We start from the raw sequence: 14,037 nt of genomic DNA on the forward strand, positions 1-14,037 counted from the left end.
AAGTGGGGCAGGGCCAAGAACAAGGGAGAGCCAGACTCCGCGCTGACCCAGGGCTTGATCCCAGCACCCTGAGATCATGACTTAAGCTAAAGGCAGACACTTAACCAAGTAGGCCAGCAGGGACCGCCCCCCCCACTAACATTTTTAAATTCAAGACGTATGGTGAGGAAATATATGACCAACCGCAATGGGGAAAAAATTAGAATGAACTGGAAGTTGCTAGGAAATTCTTTTATTTATTTATTTATTATTATTTTTTTGGAAATTCTAAGTCAGCATTGGGTAGCCACTTGAGACAGCTTATTTTTCAATCTCATCTCACCACAGACATGAATTCCTTTACTTTGGATTATTACATTAATTATTAGTTTCCTTTTGTCCTATAAAATCTATCATAAACTCCAGAAAGCTTGAGTTTTCCCCCAACATTTCCCTGCTTAAAACCCTGATCTAGCTATCTATGCATCTAAGTTACTTTTTCTCACTCAAGCAAAACTAACAACACTTAGACCACAATTTTTGGAGATGGCCTAAACTTATAAAAACAGTTCCATTTCTAAAATGATGTAACCATTATACTCTTGGCCTTATCAGTGGTGTATGGTATCCAGCAGTATTAAAATAAAGAAGGAATATTAGTAAGAAATGTGCCCCCCCCCATAAGACTATCAGGGGAAAGAAGGGACAACTAGCTTAACATCAATATCTAGCTGGACATGGAAGTCATGACATTAGCTGACATAGCTCTCCATCAGTCTTGGGGCTGATCCAGTGAAAGATTACTCTCTAACATGCTTCTACCTTTTTACAGTGAAAAGTAGTTCAGTCATACAAAGAAAAATGTTTCTCATGAGCAAACACTAGATACAAATTCATCAAAAATGAGAAGGGGTGCAAAAATATACTATTATCATGTGAATTAGAATCATCACAATTTGTAAGTTGACATCGTAGACCCTAGAGGAAATGCAAAGCTGAGTAAGACTCAGATCTCTATCCACATTACGGTAAGGAGTTACAATTACAAAATAATAATTATAAGTTAAGCAACAATATGATAAAGAGTACTGGGGCATAAAAAGTGTTAAAGAGACACAATGGGAAAATAGTCATTCTTGCTTCAGGGAGAGTGAAAGGGTCTCTGTGTTAATTGCCTTCTCTTCACCTTGTCGGTAAGGAAGGGATTCCCACCCACAGGTTATGGAGAGAAGCAAACACACAACCCCTCAAGTAAGATAGATAGCAGTTGATTGGTTACATATACTCACAGACTGAGAGGGGAGGAGATTGCACAGTAGAATGGGTCATATAGGAGTTACACTTGAGGACAGTAAACAACCAGGGGCTGTGGGAAGCAGGCTTTATAGTATCAAGAGGGTAAGATGTTTCATGGTCCTCATGGGAGGATGTGATTGGCTTATTGGAATAATTCCATGACCTCACAGGTAACTGAAGCCAGCTATGCAGGGACAAGCAGGGACTAGGCCTGGTCATACTGATAAGGAAGGTTGTTTGGCTAGAGGATCTTATCTTTAGAAGCAGAGTGGGGAGGAAAACTTGTAGTCATGCCATTTGAGGCTCTTTCGATTTCACCAGATGTTAAAGCAGCACATAATATTGGGCTTTCATTTTAGGCCACACATCATAATCAAGGGGGTAGAATCAAAAGAGGCTGCATTCAGGGGTTACATTTGAATTCTTAAGTTCGACCTCATGGTTGTAGTAATTCAACAAACAGCGATGGGAGAAGGTAAGAAACTACCTTAAGCAAATGCATGGAAAGTAGAAAGAGCTGGAAACGTTTGAGTAAGTTAATTTTTTTAAAAAAGATCTTATTTATTTATTTGACAGAGATCACATGTAGAGAGAGAGGCAGGCAGAGAGAAAGGAGGAAGGAAGTTCCCTGCTGAGCAGAAAGCCCAATATGGGGCTAGATCCCAGGATCCTGGGATCTCATCCTTGTGCAGGGGGCCCTGATAACATCTTGTGTATTCTTCTAATTTTAGTAGATGTGCTGCTTATACAAAGATCTCCTTTTTATTAAATAATGGGATATAAGCCCATAGGACAGAGAATCATATCATGTGATTGTATGCCAACCTCTGAGCTGCAGCACAAGCCCATGGAAGGTAAAAATCATTTACCTGGGAAGCTTACAATGTCTGACTTACAATATGTTAAAGATTCTTTAGCCATGTGTGTCTTACATGGGAAGCTTACAATGTCTGACTTACAATATGTTAAAGATTCTTTAGCCATGTGTGTCTCTTCTAACTGAGCCCTACATCTTTATGATTATAGCAACTAACTTTGTGAATTAGAGCTAAAAGCATAAAAATTTAGTGCTAGAGACCACTTTTGTTCTCATCTTCCTCTTACCAAGAGATCTTGATTTGCAGATCATTTTGGTAGCATGAAATGCACAGCTCTGAGAGACAATCCACTTCATTCTCAGATGCCCAATTTGTCCCATATGGAACTAGAATGTTTCTTTTTACAACTTCATCTGTTGGCTCAAATGTACTTTCTGAATCAATATCATCTGGCCTATATGTGACTGAGAAAATGAAAAATGGCTTTGGCAGCTAACAGCTAAATCATGATGTTCCCAACTAGAACATAAACATGATCACAGGATATAAACAACATAAACAATGACCAAACAATGCATGTTGTGACTGTGATGGAATAGGACAGACACAATGTCGTTCAGGGAACATGTCTGAAATAAGATAGACACAAAAACTTTGCAACCACAAGACTAAAGAAATATACCCTTCTTTTTACTAACATAAGTGATTACTGCTTCTTTATCAAAGACAACTATAACTGCACTTCAGTACCCTCCCCATTTCTGGATGAAATTTACCAAGATATCTAGTTACCAAGATGTCTCTCCTTCCAGGCAGCACCCAACACAGAATGGACAAAACTTCCTTTACCCCTCTTTAGAATCAGTAGTATAACCCCTAATCCTATAATAGGCCCCTCCCCACTGTCTCTGAGCATGACATCCCATAGTCCCTATGATGTACCTTCTCTCCTGCTACAAAAATTTCCTTGACTGCAGGTGTATTCTTTGTGGTCCTTGACAGTTATGTCATTTGACTTCATCATGAAAGAATGAAGGGGCATGTTAACAGCGGTCTTGGTACATTGCTGGGAGTCAAAGAGACCTGAGTTCTAGGCCAATTAATTAAATGGGATACCTTGGATAGATCTCCAAACCTCTCTAAGCCTCAGTTTTATAGACACAAAATGAGAAGGTTAGACTAGGTTGATGATTTCTGATCCTTGAAGTTTCGAATGTCAGGGACCATAAGTTATTATAAGGGGTTCTTGAGTCCACATGGACATATGAATTTCTGCAGTCAGTGTAATCAATCATTGTATATTAAAATCACAACTAGGTTTCAATTTTAAAAGAAATTTTTATGTGTTGGTATTGAAAAACCACTGACTTCTTTTGGAAGTTTATACAGTTGTAACCTTCCTAATGAACCCTGTCCCACTGATGCAGCCATCAAAAATATTCAATATCATTTTGGAAAGTAAAGAGAATATGGAAGAGCCTGCACAGTTTCTTAGTGGAGTGGAAGGGGAAGTGCCACTAGCAGTCTAAATACCTATTATAAAGCATAAAGCAACCTGAGAACAAATGATACAATGCCCCTAGGAACTTGAGAGCCTGCTATAGTGCACGCTATGTGGAACTCCACTTGTTTCCATCATGCTTGGGAATAAAAATACTGAGACTAATGGGTTGATGAGTTTTGTGATTACGAGCAAAATTCTGCCCTGGATTGTTAAGACATGGAAGTCTCCCACAGAGGAGTTACTTCAGAATAGTAATGAGTTGCAACTTGTTATAGGCATTTGTAAAATCATTAAATGTAGAAATCTAAAAATCCCCATTTTATCCTTGAATTAACCTCTATGTATAATACCCTATTTTTTCTCCAGATTCTTAAACTCACAGCCTTCATTTGTTGTGTACTATATTATGAACCTAAAAGTTGTCTCCTGAATACAGTTTTTGTGCTATATTTAGCAGAGGGATGCTTCCTGTTCTCCCTCTATAGATATTCCTCAATGAGTGCAGTCTTCACTCATTGACACATGAATAGTCTTTCTTCAAACACAGCATCAGAAAAAGCTTCCTATTCTGTTAGGGGAAGTGGAAATTTATTTGATTTATGTGAATATATAAAGAGAACTTGAATAGAAATGTCTGTCCTTGAAACCATTATGAGTTTACCCTGATTATTGTCAATCATTTAAATGCTTCTGCAATGCAAGCTATGCTGACCATAACCTGGATTTGATTAAAAGCAAACTATCTAGGATTTTAACTGTTTAAATGGAAATATTTTATGTTTGGGATTTAAAAAAATGTTCATTTACTGGTTTCATAAGAATTCAAGAGATAGGCCTATTTACTACACTGAGTAAAATTATCATTAAGGATAATAAGTTACCATTTTTTAAGAAATCCCAGCAAGAATTAGTGAATTGATATTTACACTGTATTCTGAGTCTTCAGGGAAAATATTAGAATGTAATTTAATTGAGTATTTCAAAAAACAAATTATAAGCTTACTAGATCAAATATCATATGTAGTTAGGCTGAGTATATACATATGCATAATATCATATCTATGTGTCTGCATGTGTACGTGTTCATGTATGTGTAATTTTGAAGAGGAAGCACTAAACTGCGACCTGACAAGAAGCCTACCAGAAATAGTAAATAGCAACTTAACCATTAATTATATATGAATATGAGTTACATATTATATTACACATAATATGATTATATATGTATGTGTGCATATATATATGTGTGTGTGTGTGTGTGTGTGTGTGTGTATAAATTGGTTTTATTCTTATCTGAGACTATGCCCAGCACTATTCATGGGATTTATTAGCAGAAAAATGGATGAATAAATAAATGACACCCCTGGTTAACATCTTTCTTTCCCTTTAACTTCTCATTTGTAGAAAGTTTATATGCACTAAATTTCCTCTAGCTTTAGGATAATTTCTCTTCTCTCATTATTTTACTAAAACTGTTTCATTCACTATCCACATTCCAGTTACCAAATTCAAAGGTCTCTTTTATCATTATTCATCATACTGTACCCCTTGGGATAGGTAGAATAATTTATCATGATTAAAAATTTTACCATAATTAAAAAAAAAATCTCTGTCTTTCAATCATGATACCAATTCTCACATAGCCTCATAAAATTTACAGACATTGCAACTTTTTTCTCTTAACTTTCTTTCTTCTGAATGTAACATTTTCTCACTCATGTGCTTTTATTTCCTCTACTTTTTACCTTCTTTCCCTGGAAAGGGCACCTGCCATAACCTTATACCCTGAAAACTTCAGATCTATTTCTGCAACAACAATCTACATTGGAATCTTTGTCCGTTTCCTGTTGCTTGTCCATCCTATCATTTGGATGATCTTCTCATATCTCAAATTTGATTTATCCCTACTAAATTCATCATCCTCATCCTTAAATTTATAACTTCATGACTTACATACTTTTGCCAATGACACTACATTTATTATAGTTATATTCAGGCTTAAAATTACAATTTAGACTACAAAACCAAATATCCATGCTATTATCTTCATAAAGTCTCAAAAGTTAACATGATCTATGACAAAGAGCTTCATGGTCCACTCCCAATCTCAGCTTCACACTGATAGACAAGCAATCTTCCTGCCGCTTACTCCAATCAGCCTCCCCAACCACTCAAAAGTGTTCTGTGGCTTACCTTACCACTGAGTAATATACACTCTGAATTGTTTGTCGTTTTCGACATGATCATAAACAGTTTGGTTTTTTTTTTAAATTTCCATTATTGCTCACAACTACTATCTTTCAAATACCTTACAGAACAACTTAGGGAGACCACTCGGTGATTTTTAAATATGTTCCATGCTTTTTTTTTTTTTTTTTTTTCATTATCTCTGTGCATTCTTTCTAAGATATAAATTACTATGGATAGAGCTAAAATTGAAAGAAATTACCTTGTACATTTTAGGCAGAAATTCTAAAAAATTTAAAGCAGCTTAAACTTATTTTCCCTTCTCCTAATGTATCTAATAATTTGATTCTGTTAAATTAATTATATGCATGTTGTATTATTTTGTGTTAAAAGGTATGTGTTGAGTAACAAATGACCACAAACTTACCAGCATAAAACAACAAAAATTTAGTATCCCCAGCTTCTGTAGGTCAGAATCTAGAACACCATGGGTGGATTCTCTGTACAGAGTTTCCCCAGGCTGAAATCAAGGTTTGAATTGGGGCTGTGGCTCACATCTGAAGCCCCAAGCTCTTCCAAGCTCATGGTATTTTGGAAGATTCATTTCTTTGTCGTTGTAGAAATGAAGGCCATATTTTTCCTTTTAGCTATTGACCATGGACCACTTCCTTCTCCTAGACGTCTCTTGCAATTTCTTGACATAGGACTGCCATGGCCCATCACAGTATGAATGTTTACTTTATCTTCTAGGCCATCTCAAATATGTCTGTCTTTTTCTGATGCAACCAATTAGAGAAAACTTTCTGCCTTTATATATTTCATGTGATTAGATCAAGCCTTCAAGAATAATCTCTCTATAGAAAGGGGAACCCTCCTACACTGTTGGTGGGAATGCAAGCTGGTGCAGCCACTCTGGAGAACAGCATGGAGGTTCCTCAAAATGTTGAAAATAGAACTGCCCTATGACCCAGCAATTGCACTGCTGGGTATTTACCCTAAAGATACAAACGTAGTGATCCAAAGGGGCACGTGCACCCGAATGTTTATAGCAGCAATGTCCACAATAGCCAAACTATGGAAAGAACCTAGATGTCCATCAACAGATGAATGGATCAAGAAGATGTGGTATATATACACAATGGAATACTATGCAGCCATCAAAAGAAATGAAATCTTGCCATTTGCGACAACATGGATGGAGCTAGAGCGTATCATGCTTAGCGAAATAAGTCAAGCAGAGAAAGACAACTATCATATGATCTCCCTGATATGAGGAAGTGGTGATGCAACATGGGGGCTTAAGTGGGTAGGAGAAGAATCAATGAAACAAGATGGGATTGGGAGGGAGACAAACCATAAGTGACTGTTAATCTCACAAAACAAACTGAGGGTTGCTGGGGGGAGGGGGGTTGGGAGAAGGGGGGTGGGGTTATGGACATTGGGGAGGGTATGTGCTTTGGTGAGTGCTGTGAAGTGTGTAAACCTGGTAATTCACAGACCTGTACCCCTGGGGATAAAAATACATGTTTATAAAAAAAAAATTAAAAAATTAAAAAAAAAAAGAATAATCTCCCTATAATAAAATCAGCTTATACGGAACCTAAATTATATCTATAAAATCAATTAATATACTTACATAGTGTTAACTTGAGTAACTAGGAGAAGGTATGTAAACACCAAGACTCTTAGGGAGGCATTTAGAATTTGTTTGCCACACATGTCCACATATTTTTTTCAATGCTGTTGACAACAGTTTACCATTAGAAGCCAATAGTCCTTCAGAAGCAGTCAAATCTGTTGACTAATTGCTGGAAAAGGGACAGCAACAAAAATTGTTGACTTTGGTTGTATATTCTCCAAATTTCAAGTACCAACAGTAACACCAGTAATTGAAGTCAAATGTGGGTATGTATATGCCCCTACTAACTTGTTTTGATAAGATCATTACTATATGATATTAAAAAGTAAATCACTTTGGGAGCCATGCTGAAGATCTTTAATGATTGAAACTGCCTATTGATAACACCTGCTGTTAAATTATCTAGGCCAACTTCTCTCTTTTCTATGGCACAGACTTTGGGATCAAAATAAAGAATTCAAGCAGTTTCTTTGTGGACAATATTGGACTCACAGGAACAGCCTTCTGTGCAGAATTTGGGTAGCACTTTCAGTCTGGTTGAAGTATGTGTTAATCTTGGTAAACAAATATATAGATATATATAGATATAAACTATAGTTTATATAGATATAAACTATTTTCCCTTATCTTTAGTCAAACTTCTCCAGAATGTCAACATATCAGAGCTTATCAGAGATGCCAATCGCAAATTAGTTGCCTTGTGAATCCCTAGAATGCAAAGACCAGATCCAAAATATATAAATCTTTAATGCTTTAATCCTAACAATAAATAAATGTTCAATTGAAATATTATATTTGAGTAAGGATTTCTACGACCATGCTTAGCTCCTTGAAGAAATGGCTTTCTCAAGATTAAATTCTATATACTATACATGAGAAACTCCTCTATAAAGAACATTTTTGCATTTTCTCTAACCTACATTGAAATATCTGATTTGTTACATTTACTGGCTTCCTTTACATCAGTAGCCATGCAGTATCTTTTCCTGTTCATTGCCATATGAGATACAGTTTTGGTGACAGTTCAGTTCAACAAACATGCATTTAGGGACTAAAATCCAAGACACTAGGCCAGGCCAGGAGCATAATAACCTGGAAGAATAATTAATTCCCCACCCTAAGGAGTTTAAAGATACATATGGATTTCTTTTTACAAGAATATTAAGAGAATATTAGTTATCTGACTCATCGCTCCTTTTCCCCACCTTTTTATTGCTAAGAAACACAGAACTAGATTTTATATTCTCTTCCAGTAACATATTTTATAGGGCATTTATGCCCTTTTTTTCTTTAAATAGTCTCTGATTTTCTGCGTTCAAACTCTAAAAAATGTTTTTACTATTTATTCTTTAAAAAAATATTTTATTTAATATTTGAGAGAGAGAGTGGGTGAAAGAGTTGGGGAGAGCACAAGCGGTGGAAGGGGCAGAAGGAGAAGGAGAAGCAGACTCCCAGATGGACAGAGAGCCCAGCACGGGCTTCAATCCCAGGACCGCAGGATCATGGCCTGAGCCAAAGGCAGATGCTTAACTGACTGAGCCACCCAGGCACACTTTATTATTTATTCTTATTGTGAGCTGTTTTAATTTTTTCTTTTTGCAAGTAAGTGTCATTTTTTAAAAGTACCTAAACATTTGCAATAGTTAGTATTTATAGTAATATTTTCTTTCCAAATTAATTATCAGGTTAGTTTAGGCATTGAAAACATTCAGAAATATTATCACATAAAATAAAAGGCCTTTTATAAAAATTCAATTTTGTAGTTTTTAAACAAATCTTATTGTAAAAAAAATATTTTCACTTTAAATATTATCAGAAGATCAACAGATTAGTGTTGATTTTTCTTTAATTATACAATTAGAGTTATAAAAACTCATAAAATTAAATAACTGCTTAGGAATATGCTATAAATCTTCTTTATGACATGAACATCATAAAAAAGCAGTATGTCTTCTAAAATAACATATGTAAGAATGAAAGCGAGAGGAAATTGAAATTTATTGTACTGTTTTTAGAGACCAGATCCTGAGCTGAGCATTTACTTATTTCATCTTATTTATCAACTCATTGGTGATTAGACAGGAGAGTAACATTTGCCTTCCACATGCCAACTACTAAGCTACACATTTTTGTCATGATTTCTGAAAAGAAATATCCTGACATGTAGCTCCTAAAACCCTTGTAAGTTTCTACATAAGAAGCATAAGGGCATCTTTTGTTATATTTAGTTTTGTTTCCTATTCCTGAAATAGTTCCAGAACACAAAGGTGAAATGAGTGTCTTTTTGTTGTTTATAACAGACCCCTTTCAACCACACTGGAGTTTATGCTAATGAGGTGACTTTTGGAAAGCCTCTAAGGATGGGGGCTGGGTGCCAAGCGGGCCACCCACATGATTAGAGGGTTGGTACTTTCAGCCCCAGGCTCATTTCCCCCAACATATTTGAATACTCAAAGTAGTTATTGCCTTAAGCAATAATCCCCTAAGTTAATCACATTTCATACACAAAAAAGATGAACCTTGAGGAAGAAACTAGGTAATATTTATACAGGTATAAGTAATGGGATTGAAGTGTGAATCCAGGTGCAGTATGGAGACTTCTGAGATGATCTCCATTGATCCACATCTTGTGCAATCCTATCTTCTTAAATGAGAGAGGGGCCTATAACTGGCTTTTAACCAATAATGTGAAAAAGACAATGGTAAATCACTTCTATAATTTTCTTATGTTACATGGCAAAGGTGAAAAAATTGGACAGATATAACTGGAGTCTTTTATCAGTTGACTTTAAGTTAGTTGTAAGGGAGACAACCCTGGATGAACCTGATCTAAACAGGAGACAACTTTAAAGAGAGTCTAGAAGTAAGAGACAGGAAGAAGCAGCAACAGGTAGGCTCTGGTTAGTTTTCAAGAAGCAAATGTCATGTGTGGACAGGGCCGTATGAGAGGGAACTTCATTCTTACAACCACAAGGAGTAAAATTCTGCCAAAATCCCATGAACTTGGAAGAAGACCTCGAGCTGAGGATGAGCTTGCAGCCCAGTCCACGTCTTGACTTTAGCTCATGAAACCTAAGAAGACTGGTTAAGCTCTGCTCATACTTCTGATCCAAAGAAACTGTGAGGTAATAAATCTATGCTGTTTAGGCTACCATATTTGTGGCTATGCAGTGATAAAATCTTGCACACCAAGTCTGACTCATCTAGAATTAACCCTATACTCTTTCCCATTGTGCTGTGATATATGTTTGTATGACACATGACCAATGTCATAGTTGCTTACCAAGAGCTATTTCCCCACAACTCCTTCTTGTTATCATAGGATTTCCCAGCTTCCCTTGCCATCAAGATACAGGAAAGTGAATAAATTAAAGTCAATAAGACATGAAAAGAAGTATCTGACAAAGATTTTTCTTATTGATCAAAGAGAAAAATATGAAAAGCACCATTTGTTTCTTTTTACCTTTAATGTGGTTGTGTGAAGAGCCAGTTGTTTGGAAGTGCACTGCCAGACTGTCACTATGAAGGGAAAGTCAAGACTGACAAGAGAGGCTAACCCACAGCCCTGCCATTCGTGAGCTGCTAAGCAACACATTGCATTATGAAAGAACATCCCCATGGTGTTACTTGTGATGATAATAGACATAGTAGATACTAGATGGTAAAGTGTACTTGCAGCTGAAAACATGCATATTAGTCAAGGTCCTCCAGAAAAACAGAACCAATAGGATGTGTGTGTGTATACATAGAAAGGGATTTATTTTAAGAAATTGGCAGATGAGCTTGTATAGTCTTGGTGAATGCCATATCTGATGGGGGAGGACAGCAGGCTGGAGACTCAAGGAAGAGTGGCAGTTCCTTTCCAGAGGCAGTCTGCTGTAGGACTAGGAAGAGCTGAAGTTGCAGCTGCAGTCCAAGGCCTGTTTCAGGCTTTCAACTGATTGGATGAAATCCACCCACATTATGGATGGCCATCTGCTTCACACCCAAGTTTATGGATTTAAATGTAAATCACATTAAAACACCTTCACAAAAACATCTAAAAAAAGATGTTTGACCAAATATCTGAGTACTATTTCCCAGAAAAATCAATACATAAAATTAATCATCACAAAGTCCTGATAGGAGAAAATGATATGCCTCATATGTTTCATCATGATAATTCCTATGCCCTGCATGGGAAAATAAAATACAGCTTAAACAATAAAAATAATTATCATTTATTAAATGCTGATTTTATGTCAAGCATCGTGACAGATACTTTTATTGTGTTTAATCTACATATCAAACTTGTGAGAAATTAATTTTTTTTAGTATTTAATCAACAACTATTTACCACTTACAATGTATCAGGCTTGGTTTGGTGGCTACACACAAAACAGTAAACAAGAGAAAATCCCTGCCCTCATGAAATTTATATTCTAGTGAAATAGGACAAAGGATAGACCAATTAACAAACAATTATGAGACATAACTTTAGTTAGTGGTAAGTGCTAAGAAGAAATTTAAGCAGATAATGGATAAAAAGTGAAGGAAGTGGTAATGTATTTTAGAAAGTGGGATTTTACCAGATACAGAAATGATATGAAGGAGTGAGTTATGCAAATATCTAGGAGAAAATGGAACACATGGAAAGAAGAGGAAGGGTCCCAAAGTGAGAAGGAGCTCAAAGTGTTCAAGGAACATGAAGGAAAATGAAGAGGCCTAGGAATTACTAGAATGGAATGAGTCAGGGTGAGTGAGTTAGGAGTTGATGGTAGATGTACCCCAAACTAAATCATACATAAACACACTCATTGGAAAGTTAGGTGTTTTGTTTGTTTGTTTGTTTGTTTTAAGATTTTATTTATTTATTTGAGCAGGTTAAGGGGGGAGAGAGAGAGCACAAGCAGGGGTAGGAGCAGAGGATAGGGATGAGCAGACTCCTTGTTGAGCACAAAGCCCAAAATAGGGCTTGTTCCCATGATCATGACCTGAGCTGAAATCAAGAGTCAGACATTTAACCAACTGAGCCACCCAGGCACCTGGGAAAGTTTTGAATAGGAAACTGGTGTGATTTGATTAAAAGGTTTAAAGGTTCACTCTCTTCCTGAGTGGAGCCAGCATGGAAAGGGGCAAGGGTGGGAGCAGGTAGGCCACCAGGGGGCTAGTGAAGTGATGCAGGGATTGGGGTGGTATAGGGGGCAGTGTGAGGATGATTGTTACACGCAATCCCTTTCCAGGATTAAGGAACTAGGCTTGAGGAGTTTCAGAAAATTGCACCAGGCGACATAGCTAGTGAGGGCACTGGAATAGTAAATGAGTCGATGTAAACAAAGGGCTCAGCTCAGAGCCTGGCACAAAGTGAGCATGCAGTTGATAATTGCTATAATAATAATTACTATTATTACTTTCATCATCATCATTATTATTATCATTAGTGTCAGGGCAAGGCATGAATGCAGAGGGAAAGGGGACAGAAGAGAGTGACTGAAACACGGTTCCTTATTCTTTCACTACTCCCAACTTTAGGCACTTACCAGAACTAAGTAAATATGAAGAAGCATACAGCTGAAGTCTTGGAATTTATCAGTCTGACACCTTCACAGACAGGGAGCATGACCCAGAGCAGTTCAGTGACATCCCAACTCACACAATGGTCTTGAAGCAGAGTTAGGATTACATTTTGATTTTTATGACACTTAAGTCGTGACTCCTTCCATTTCATGGCATTGTCATTCCTGGCAAGAATTCATAAGCAATTGTCTCACAGAATTTTTAATTCCCAAAGCCATATGCCAATTGGTATTTCATCATGAAAGCTAAATAGGAACAACAGTAAATATTTTAAAAGATTAAGGGACCCTGGTTTATCAGATATTTAAATGGTTTAGTTTATTTGTGACAGTTTTATGTATTTTAATGATTTATGAATAATGTAAATACAGGCTGTCATATCCCTTTTGATTTATTATATATGATAGGACCTACATAATATTTGTGCATATTTTTAACATTGATTTTTAATATTTGATAGATATTTAATGGATAGATACTGAAAATTACTTTTCAATGTTAAGGTAATTATACCTAATAAAAATGCCTAAAAAGAATGTGTGCCCAAATAATACATCATATGTTAATAAAAGAATGCACATGCACATACACGGGAGGGAACTGAATAGTCTTTGGGATTAAATTGTTTATTATTTCTCAAGTAAGAAAAAGTTGGAGAACTGGTTCTGTGTATCCCACTAAATGTTCCTGTTTCACATCATATCAGCAGCTGCTAAGGTAAAAAGTGGTGGTGATAGTAATTTCTAGAGGGTCAGCAATACCATCATTCAAATAGTGTAGCTAAATCTTTCATCAAGTCATTAGTGGAGTTAATGGTTTTCCAAGTGTTTGTTTGTAGATCGCGGTATAATATACACACAGAGAATTTACACATATTGAGAGAGGGATAGAGAGAGAGAGAATGAAGAAGAGAGAAAGGGAGAGGACAAGTAAGCACTGGGTTAGTTTAAAATTTTGGATACACTATATACAAAGAGTTAATAGTAACTAGCAACATTTAAATATTCTGTGGAATAATGGATATTTTTGCTAATAGTGCCAGCTGTTAATAAGAGAAT

At 36.4% G+C, this 14,037-nt stretch overlaps 1 long non-coding RNA gene across 1 annotated transcript; it reads left to right on the plus strand.

Moving 5' to 3' along the window:
* Positions 1-1,662: 1,662 nt before the first annotated feature.
* On the plus strand, positions 1,663-11,612 carry LOC131819512 (uncharacterized). The gene is made up of 3 exons (XR_009349213.1): positions 1,663-1,750; positions 7,858-7,965; positions 11,353-11,612. It is a non-coding gene; the product is annotated as an uncharacterized LOC131819512 (long non-coding RNA).
* Positions 11,613-14,037: the final 2,425 nt, after the last annotated feature.

This window comes from Mustela lutreola, chromosome 1 (assembly GCF_030435805.1).
Source record: "Mustela lutreola isolate mMusLut2 chromosome 1, mMusLut2.pri, whole genome shotgun sequence".
Classification (NCBI taxonomy): domain Eukaryota; kingdom Metazoa; phylum Chordata; class Mammalia; order Carnivora; family Mustelidae; genus Mustela; species Mustela lutreola.